At 43.3% G+C, this 10,910-nt stretch overlaps 1 pseudogene; it reads right to left on the bottom strand.

The window, feature by feature from the left end:
• Positions 1-714: 714 nt before the first annotated feature.
• On the bottom strand, positions 715-1,234 carry LOC125516810 (annotated as a pseudogene).
• Positions 1,235-10,910: the final 9,676 nt, after the last annotated feature.

Genomic DNA, 10,910 nt, shown 5'->3' with positions numbered 1-10,910 from the left:
ATGTCCGGTTGTAGAAAACCTAAAGTTGACCTTAATTAAAATACATCAACCGCGTGTGTAACTGTGATGGTCTCTTCTCGGCGGAGTCCGGGAAGTGAACACGGTGTTGGAGTAATGCTTGACATAGGTTCTTATAGGATCACTTCTTGATCATAGTTTTTCGCTCGTGCCTTGCCTTCTCTTCTCGCTCTCATTTGCGTATGTTAGCCACCATATATGCTAGTCGCTTGCTTCAGCTCCACCTCATATCTTTACCTTACCCATAATCTTAAATAGTCTTGATCGCGAGGGTGCGAGATTGCTGAGTCCCCGTGGCTCACAGATACTTCCAAAACCAGTTTGCAGGTGCCGTTGGACCATGCAGATGATGCAACCAAGCTCACAGAGGAGCTCGATGAAGATCTCGTTCTTTGTGTTGTTCCGTTTCCAGTTGATCAGTAGTGGAGCCCAGTCGGGACGATCGGGGATCTGTGTAGCATTTGGGGTAGTCTTCTTTTATTTTGGTTCCGTAGTCGGACCTTGATTGTATCTGGATGATGTAATGTTTTATTCTTGTATTGTGTGAAGTGGAGATTGTAAGCCAACTATGTATCTCTTTCCCTTATGTATTACATGGGTTGTGTGAAGATTACCTCACTTGCGACATTGCTTTCAATGCGGTTATGCCTCTAAGTCGTGCTTCGACACGTGGGAGATATAGCCGCATCGAGGGCGTTACATTAGCCTCCGGCTGTCGGCGCTGTACGGCGAGTCTCTGGTTTTGCTCGTCGACATCTCGTAAGCGATGCCCGCGACGACGTCCGCCATGTTCTTGGGCGACAAGCCCAGCGACATGCCCATCCGCACGACCACCTCCAGCTCCGCGTCGAACATGTTGTCGAACAGCCTGTCTGTCCCGAGCACCACGACGTCCCCGTGTCTCACCGCCATTTGCCCGACGTCGGCTTTGTTCACGCGCTCCCCTTTGCCGGTCGCATTGAGATGGAACGGGCAGTTGAAACGCCTCTGCTGCCGCTGCGAACGGTTCGAGCCTGCCGTCTTGGAACACGGCGAACGCGCTGTCGCCGATGAACGCCCATTTGAGAGCCGTGCCGGCGAGCGAGAGGATGACCGCCGTTGACCCCCCGTCCACGGCCGAGGCGACCGTTTCCTCGTACGCCCGCTCCAGCAGCGTGTACAGGCAGACGGGTGGGTTGGGCTCGGTCGCGAGCACCTGCAGGAAGGCGCTCGTCATGAGCCTGCGCGAGAACGCGCCAGCGTCCACGCCTTTGTTGCAGTACCAGCCGCGCCATCCGCCACGCCGACGACGCCGGCCTCGTCGTGCCCGAAGTGCGCATCCTCGTTGTGGCGCGACGCGTAGCATGAGGCCCAGTTCATCCTCAGAGCCCGCGGCTCGTCGCCGTCGTGCTCGCGGCACTCCCGAGGATGCGGCGGCTCTAGATACAGCGCGAAGAAGCTGGCGATGGCGTCCTCGGAGGAGCGCGAGGCTCGCTTCTCGAGGCCAAACGCGGTGCGGAGGGTGTCGGGGATCCGTTTGTCGATCTCGCCCAGGGTTTGCTGGATCGGCTCCAGCGTCTCCATGGCCGCGTTCTTGGCTGAGGGTTTGATCTCTTGGGGATGATTTGTAGTGGTAGATCGAGGAGAGCGTCTCCCGTGTGCATTGCCCATTGCCCACCTAAGGTGATATCAACTCTGTATGCTCGCCTTATATTGCCTTGCGTTGGGTCGGACTTGAGTCTCGACTACCCACAAGGTCCGTGTTTGTCACGAACCAGGATTCCTAGTCCGACTTGGGGCCCCGACCGATTTCGTTCCGTTTTCCCGGTCATGTTCAGTCGATCCGCGTTCTGCATCGCGCGGCCCATGGACTGCTCCAGTTCAGTTCACGTTCAAATGGACCAGTTCATTAACCACGCAGAGAAACAGCGCTGCCCATCAGGGTTCAAATCCTGGTGCTCGCATTATTCCTGAATTTATTTTAGGCTTTTCGGCGATGCGCTTTCAGTGGGAGGAGACGTTCCCGTCGACGACGATGCGCCTACAGTGACTTAGTAAATCTCAAGATGATATGCCGGCTCAGTCTATCGGAGGTGCTCATAGGGATAGGGTGTGCATGTGTGTGTTCATAGGGGGTGAGTGTATGTGCGTGTATATGAGCGCTTATGTCTGTACTGATACTTAAAAAAAAGAAACAGCCCTGCCCACGTAATGCACTGTCCAAAAAACGTAATCCACTATCGTTATCTAAATCTAGGAGACAAGCTAGTATCCCCCAATTGTGCATCCCCGTCATCTCAAAAACAACTCCTTTTCTTTTGCATCCCCGTTCCAAGTGGGAGCTGCTCCACCGCGCTAGCACTCGGGTCTGAGCTTCTCGACCACGTCGTCCTCCACCGCCCACGCTGTTAAGAGAATCGAGAGAGATGAGCGAATGGAAATAGATATATGAATGAACCATTAGTCTTTATTGATGATAGAAGCGGGGTATTTATACCTGGGCGGAAGTACACATGTTACTTGGGAGTCAAGTAAACTCAAAGTTACTTGGGAGCCAAGGAATTACATAGTTGCCTTGAGAGCCAATTAAGTACATGGTTGCTTGAGAACCAAGCAACCTATCTAACAGTTAACTTAATCCTAATTAGCTTTATTAATAAGCAACTATTCTATTCTTAACACTCCCCCTTGTGCAACGCCTCTTCTTTGGTATATCCATCACCTTGACAAATTCTTTGAATAATCTTGAATGTCTCCTCCAAAAACCCTGTGGGAAAAATATGAGGAGAATAGTGCAGATATGTTGCTAAAAATCCTTTAAACCCAGTGGGTAAAATAATAAGGAGAAAATGATGCAACATATAATGATTATTGTCTCTTGATAACTCATATGAGAAAAACCTGTGAAGAAAGGAGAAAACTCATCGATGAGTTTAGAGAACAATTAATATGTCTTGAGTACTTTCTTTAAAAAAACCCGATAGGGAAAATAGAAAGTATGCCATATGATGTTTGATAAGATATTGCCTCATTTAAAACCATTATGAGAAACTTTGATAGAAAACTCATAAGGGAAAAGAGTGCGATATGATATGCCATTGAAAACTCCTTTAAAACCAAGTGGGAAAAATATAAGGAGAAAATGTATGACATATATGGGCACTTGTGTTTATATTGTCTCGTTAAAAACCTTTATAAGAAACCATTAGGGAAAACTCATGAAGGGAAAAAGAGTACAATATATGCAATCTTAAGATTGTTAATAGGTTATAGATTTGGGAAATTACTCCCCCTGAACTCTTCAAACCTGGAGATGTGTAATACAAATTCCATTGATATGATCATGACGTTATGAATAATCTATAGGATTTTCAAAGTATGTTGTTTGCATATTGTTTCCTCAATTTCTATAATTCATGAGGATAAGTAATTTTTGAGCAATGTACTTTATGATATTGCTTTTCATATAACCTATAGTTTTTGAGTAACACAAGTGGTAGATTCTTGATAAATCAAGTTATGTGATTCTGATGAATCTTAACCACATGATTTTGAGTGTGGTTAATCATTCTGCTAAGCCATGCATATTTTGCACTATTTTTTAGATAAAGCAATTATGTCAGAATGATAACTAGAAATAGCCATTAAATCCCATTTAGATGACTTCCATATGAAGGCTATTCTAGCAAATTCAGTCATTGATATGGCATTGTTAGGATCAAAGAAAGAGCCAATATCATTATATCATATCATGGTCATATCTTGTATTTCCTGATGGAAATATCCAAGAATTATTGTGAGCTTGAGATATAAGCTAATATTTCTTATATCATCCATATATACCTTTTGTTGGGGGTTGCACTCTGAACAAAGATAGCAAATATAGTGTCAGGCCTGACATAGTTTGGAATTATATGAGTGCTTTGACATTAGTGAGATATAGAACTTCAGGTCTTGATATCACTTCATTATCACCCCTAGGTATGAATGGATTTGTACCTTATCAGGGGTAGTATGACCATATTACATGTCTTTTATTGGTATGATATATCCACATTGAACTTCTCGTATATGTATTGGATATATATGTAGACTGATATGTATTCTTGAGAGAATGCTCAAGTTGTAAGCTTAAGCTAAATTTGGTTGAATCCAAATTTTCCGTCTTGAGATGATTTTATGTATTTTTAGGTCCTTTAGAGACATTGATGATGAAATCATCGATATACACTAAGTGATATGAGGAAATCAAATTTGGGATTCCCTGATTAACACATAAGCAATCATCGTTCTTTGAGTAATCCTTTTGAAGAAGGAACTCATTTAGTCGGTAGTACCATATGATTTCCGACAATTTCAAGTCATAGAGTGACTTATGAAGTTTTACACAAAACTTGTTGCGATTTTCTTTTGGATTCGGAAGTATAAGCCCTTCAGGGACTTGAATAGAGATTTCCGAAATGAGTGACTCATATGAGTATGTAGCCACTTCATCCATCAACACACGCAATAAACTATTCTATTCTATTCTATTCTATTCTATTCTATTCTTAACACACGCAAAGACATTTCTGGCAATAGCGATACCTACCAGCAACCCATTAGCCAATAAGATAACGCCACCGAGTAAAGTATCCCAGTCCCAGTACTACCTTTGTTTGCATTTGTTCCTTTCCCGAGTTTGTGTGTTGGTGTTTTTCTTCACTAGTTTCCCATCATGTGCAGAGATAAGATGCATGCATGGTTCCATCTATTTCTTTTTCTGACTCAAATACATGATATGCCATGTTCACCCTCTCCCCTCTCTCACGCAATAAATTCGTCCTTTTATTTTCTCTTTGATCATTTAAATCATTCATATATTGGGAAATATATTTTTGTTTCTTAAACTTTTTATATATTTGAACTCCCGACGCCAATATCAATAGAACAAGAACAATCATGGACACGTTTCAACATATTTAAATTGCAATGTTTCAATCCACTTACTTCACTCTGTTTGTGAAACTGTTGTGTGAATATGATATTTATGAAACAAAACAGAAACTAGAATATGTGAAATCAATCAAAATTATGAAATATACTTCACTAATTTCAAAAAAAACTAATTTCACTCAAAATGAATGAAATTATTTCTCTGAATTGAGCGAAACCGGGTTTACTGTAATTAGTAAAATCAATTTTTTTAAATGAGTGAAATCGCTTTCTTACAAATCTAGTTTGCATATTTTGTAAGAAATCAGTTTCACATATTTTGGAAGATATCGGTTTCACTTATTTTTTTAAGATGTCAGTTTCACTAATTCAGTCATTCTGAAGTGAAGCAATTCTTCCACATATTTGGTAAGATATTGGTGTCATATATTTTAATATAAAATGCCAGGGAATTACATATGAGGTAGGCCAACCGGTACGTATGGCCCAGCCAAAGGCTCATGCTCATAAAGATTACATCCCAAGAAGTAAGGGCATCGGATTTTTCATAACCTAGCCGCCGCCACGGGCCGACTAGGAAGGCGATCTTCTTCCATCGATCTCAACCGGCCACAGCGCTGGCCTATCTCCCTCCGGCTGCTGCTCCGGCGGCAGGAGGGAGGGGGCCCGTTCCTTTGATATGTAATTAGGGTTTGGATTTGTAGGTCCTAGTGTGCCGTTGGGGTGATGGGAGTGGCACCCGGACGAATAAATCTGCCTTAGGTCCACTCCCACACCGGCGGTGCCCTTCATGGCAGCGTCTCGGAGTTGATGGCATTGTGTGTGTGCCGATCCTTCAGATCGGCGGCGTTAGGGTTCATGGATGGTGTCGGCGAGGCGGTCGAGACGGCTCCATCAGGTGTGTCTCTCCTTCTGCTCTGTCCCTGTTGCTGCGACGTTGTCTCCGACGTCATGATGGAGCAGAGAGGTTTTGTCATCCAAGAGTACAGGAGGACGGTTGTTTACGCATGTGACAGCTGAAAGATGGTGCATCTTGTGCTGGGTTTGTGGTTGGTGGCTGACGGTTCTGGTTTCCTCCTCCAACGTCATCATCGTGCGGGGGGGGGGGGTCAGATTTGGAGTTCGATGCCATGTCCGAGGACATGTTGCCATGGTCTGATTCTTTCAACGACAATTGTTTTACTTCTGACAAACTACTTTGGAGGTCTGTAAAGCTGCAGATCGGTGATGGAGCCGCGTCGAGCTCGGGTGAAGAGGTGATGTCCCCTTTCCCTTTGGTGGCCGCTTCGGTGGTGTCGAAGGAGAGGGATAGGCGCTAGTATTTTGCGTAGTACTATCCTATCTTTTTAGTCATGTAAGGTCGGTGTTTATGTGCCTTGTAACTTGATCTTTATTCCTTAAATGAGAAATATATTATCATGCAAAAAAGAAGTAAGGGCATCTCCAACACCAACCCTCAAACCGCTCGCATACGTCCGAACCATGCAAAAAAAGAAGGACACCTCAATGTGACGATTGATGTGTTGGAAGTATGCCCTAGATGCAATAATATTGTATTATTATATTTCTATGTTCATAATTAAGAGTTTATATTCTATGTTGTAACTACTATGATCATGGAATATTTGATTCAGTGCAAAACTCATATGCACGTGTGATACCTCCATCTTGCATCATGTTTTCCTACTATTATTTACAATGTTTTATGCATAATAATGCTTTATGGAGTAATCCTAATGTCTTTTCTCTCATAATATGCAAGATTTACACAAAGAGGGAGAATGCCGGTTGCTGGAATTCTGGACCTGAAAAGGCTACGTCAGAGTCACCTATTCTACACATCTCCAAATGAGTTGAAAACTTACGGAGAATTGTTTTGGAATATATGAAAAATAATGGAGCAAATAACTACCAGAGGGGGGCCACCAAGTGGGCACACCCCACCTGGGCACGCCCTGGTGGGTTGTGCCCTTCTCGGCCCACCTCCGGTGCCCCTCTTATGGTATATAAGTCATTTTGATTTAGAAAAAAATAAAGAAATGTCTTTCGGGATGGAGCGCTGCCGTCTCGAGGCGGAACTTGGGCAGGAGGACTTTTGCCCTCCGACAGAGCAATTCCGCCGGGGGAATTTCCCTCCCGGAGGGGGAAATCATCGTCATCATCACCAACAACTCTCCCTTCTTGGGGAGAGCAATCTCCATCAACATTTTCAAGAACACCATTGATACATCTCTAACGTATCTATAATTTTTGATTGTTCCATGCTGTTAAATTATCATTCTTGGATGTTTTACAATCATTTTATAGCAACTTTATACTATTTTATGGGACTAACCTATTGACATAGTGCCCAGTGCAAGTTGCTATTTTTTGCTTGTTTTTTACTTTACAGAAAATCAATACCAAACGGAGTCCAAACGCAGCGAAACTTTTTGGAGATTTTTCTCGACCGGAAGACACATGTTGGGCCAAAGAAGTACCAGAGGGGGCTTCGAGGAGAGCACAACCCACTTGGGCGTGCCTGGGGGCCCAGGCGCGTCCTGGTGGGTTTTTCCCACCTAGTCCACCTCCCTCACCGCCTCTTTGCTCTATAAATACCCTGAAAATCCAGAAATCCTAGGACAGTCGATGAAACACAATTCCAGCCGCCGCAAGTTTCAGAACCACCAGAAATCTAGACACAATCATGGAGGGGTTCATCATCGTCATTGGTGATGATGCCATTAACCTAGGGTAGGGTCATAGGCCCGACATAGACGTCCTACCCAAGGTCCCTACCCTAGAGTCAAGAACAATCAAAGTAAAACAAAGCATACCAACTGAAATCGCCTTGAAGTGCAATTGACTCGACCAATTATCTCACTCGGATACCCCAATTCCATTCAACCAAGAAGAGGTCGCTTGACCATACAAGAAACCACTCAGAGTGCAGAAGACCTAAAGCCACTCAGGATGGCAACGGTCAGGCATTCACTCCGCAGTCTTTAAGATCATTTATACCTCTTTATAGATGGCGTTATCAGTAACGCCCTGTATTAATGTACATTGAACCGTGTGTAACGGGCGATGGCTGGGGTCTGATAACCCACAAGTATAGGGGATCGCAACAGTTTTTGAGGGTAGAGTATTCAACCCCAATTTATAGATTTGACACAAGGGGAGCCAAAGAATATTTGAAGGTATTAGTAGCTGAGTTGTCAATTCAACCACACCTGGAGATTAATTATCTGCAGCAATATGATCCGTAGCAAAGTAGTTTGATAGTTTTGATAGTAGTGACAATAGCAACGGTAACAATAACAGTGATAGAAGTAGTTTGTAGCAAGTGTAACAGTGATGATAGCAGTACTAGTAACTTAGCAGAAACAATAAGGATAAATTCATAGGCATTGGATCAGTGACTTGTTGGATGATATTCATCATGTGACAGTTATAACCTAGGGCGATACGGCACTAGCTCCAGTTCATCGACATAATGTAGGCATGTATTCCGTAAAGAGTCATACGTGATTTTTTAAAAGAACTTGCATGGCATCTTTTGTCCTACCCTCCCATGGCTACGGGGTCCATATTGGAAACTAAGGGATATTAAGCCCTCCTTTTAATAGAGAACCGGAACAAAGCATTAACACATAGTGAATACATGAACTCCTCAAACTACGGTCATCACCGAGAGTGGGCCCGGTTGTTGTCACTCCGGGGTTGCCGGATCATAACCGTAGTAGGTGACTATAACTTGCAAGATCAGATCTAAAACATGGATATAATAATGAATTCATAAACGGTTCAGATCTGAAATCATGGCACCCGGGCCCAAAGTGACAGGCATTATGCATAGCAAAGTCATAACAACATCAATCTAAGAACATAGTGGATACTAGGGATCATGCCCTAACAAAACTAACTCGATTACATGATGAATCTCATCCAAATCCTCACCGACCAGCGAGCCTACGAAGGAATTACTCACTCCTGGTGGGGAGCATCATGGAATTGGCGATGGAGAAGGGTTGGTGACGACGAAGAACGAAGATCCCCCTCTCCAAAGCCCCAAACGGACTCCAGATCTGCCCTCCCGAGGAAGAACAGGGCTTGGCGGTGGCTCCGTCTCCTGGATCACGATAATTCTTTTTCCCTGATTTTTTCTGGAATAATGTGATTTTGTAGTATCAGGGGGTCATCAGCGGGGCCACCAGGTGGGTACAACCCACCTGGGCGCTAGGAGAGGGGGGCGCACCCTGGTGGGTTGTGCCCACCTATGGCCCCTCTCCAGTGGGTCTTGGCTCCAGAAATTCTTATTATCGGTATAAAAAATCCTCAAAAATTTTCGTTCCATTCTGAGAACTTTTATTTTTGCGCAAAAACAACACAATGGTAGTTCTGCTAAAAACAGTGTCAGTCCGGGGTTAGTTTCATTCAAATCATGCAAATTAGAGTCCAAAACAAGAGGAAAAGCGTGAGAAAAAGTAGATACGTTGGAGACGTATCAACTCCCCCAAGCTTAAACATTTGCTTGTCCTCAAGCAATTCAGTTGATAAACTGAAAGTGAGAAAGAAAAACTTTTACGAACTCTTTTGCTCTTCTTTGCATAAATAAGCTTAAACAACACCCAGGTTTTTAGCCAACATTATAACTAACCATATCAACAATAAATCTTCAAGATTATAATGATTCATATCAATGACATAATCAGCTTGCGAGCAATAATAAGATATCTCAAACAGCAACACTTTGTCAAAACAACCATGATATAATATTACAATAATGGTATCTCGCTAGCCCTTTCTGAGACCGCAAAACATAAATGCAGAGCATATCCGAAGTTCAAGCAGTGACTAAACATTATAATTCATGGTAGAAAAGATCCAGTCATGATGCATCCAACATTAGCTATACACAATGCATAAATCATGACCGTTGTGCTCTACTCAGTTTCTGGCGCTTGTTTATAGAAGGTGATGACACAACATAAAAGTAAAAAGATAGTCCCTTCGCAGAGGAAAGCAGTGATTTGCAGAGGTGCCAGAGCTCAATTTTTAAAACAGAGATAAATGAAATTTTGAGACATGCGCCCTTCTTATTCACTTCACGACCATGAGTTATCAACATCTGTAACATCCCAATTTTCAATTTGGATGTTATACATAGGTCATCATATGCATATCATATTTTTTTATTTAATTTTGGTTGTGATCCTAGAAATCTTAAGCAACTCAAGGACCGAAGGAGAGAGTTGGAAGTTTCACAAATTTTTCTTATTTGAATTTATTTCAAATTTTAAAAAAGGATCAATTTGATTTTAATATTTTCCCTCCAATTATTTTCAATAACAAAAATAAATGAGAGAAGATAATATGACTTCTTCAACAAAAGAGAAATATTGGAGAAGAAATTTAAAAATCAAATTACTATTTTATTTGTAGTTTATTTGCTATTTTATTTGAGTTAGAGAAAAACTTGCATTTTTTAAAACTTGCATTTTAGGCCAGAAAAATGTTCATCTTGTCCTAAATATTACGTTTGGACGGTGAAAATTGTTTATGGGGTTTTAAGGATTTTTTATATTTTATTAGGATTTTTCTTGTGCGGCGGTTTTGATTTTTTATAAAAAAATCCTTCCTGGGCCGGCCCAGCCACCGCCACCGCCTCCCCGCGTGGAGTCCCGCCCGCCGCCGGCAAGAGTCCGAGCCTAACTCTGCCTCGCCGCCATCCCGCTTGCCCCTCCTCCAAGCCGGCCGCCGCCCCGCCCCCGCCTTTATAAGCCGCCCCGACCCCTCTCTTCACCCCGCCACCCACCTCCGCCGCGCCACCGCTGCCGCCGCAGCCATCGGTTTTTCCCGACCGAACCGGTAAAAACCGGAGAAAACCCGCTCGGTTTATTTTTTTTATAGATCAGTTTTATTTTTTTGTTTTGGTTCGCTAATTAGCGAACGTTCACCCGATCCTCTCTGTTAGCGAACATGTTCGTTCGTTAGCC

The sequence above is a fragment of the Triticum urartu genome, chromosome 6 (assembly GCF_003073215.2).
Source record: "Triticum urartu cultivar G1812 chromosome 6, Tu2.1, whole genome shotgun sequence".
In the NCBI taxonomy this organism is placed as follows: Eukaryota; Viridiplantae; Streptophyta; class Magnoliopsida; order Poales; family Poaceae; genus Triticum; species Triticum urartu.
Note: the sequence above shows the minus strand (reverse complement) of the source record. Positions and strands in the feature narration are given on the sequence as shown.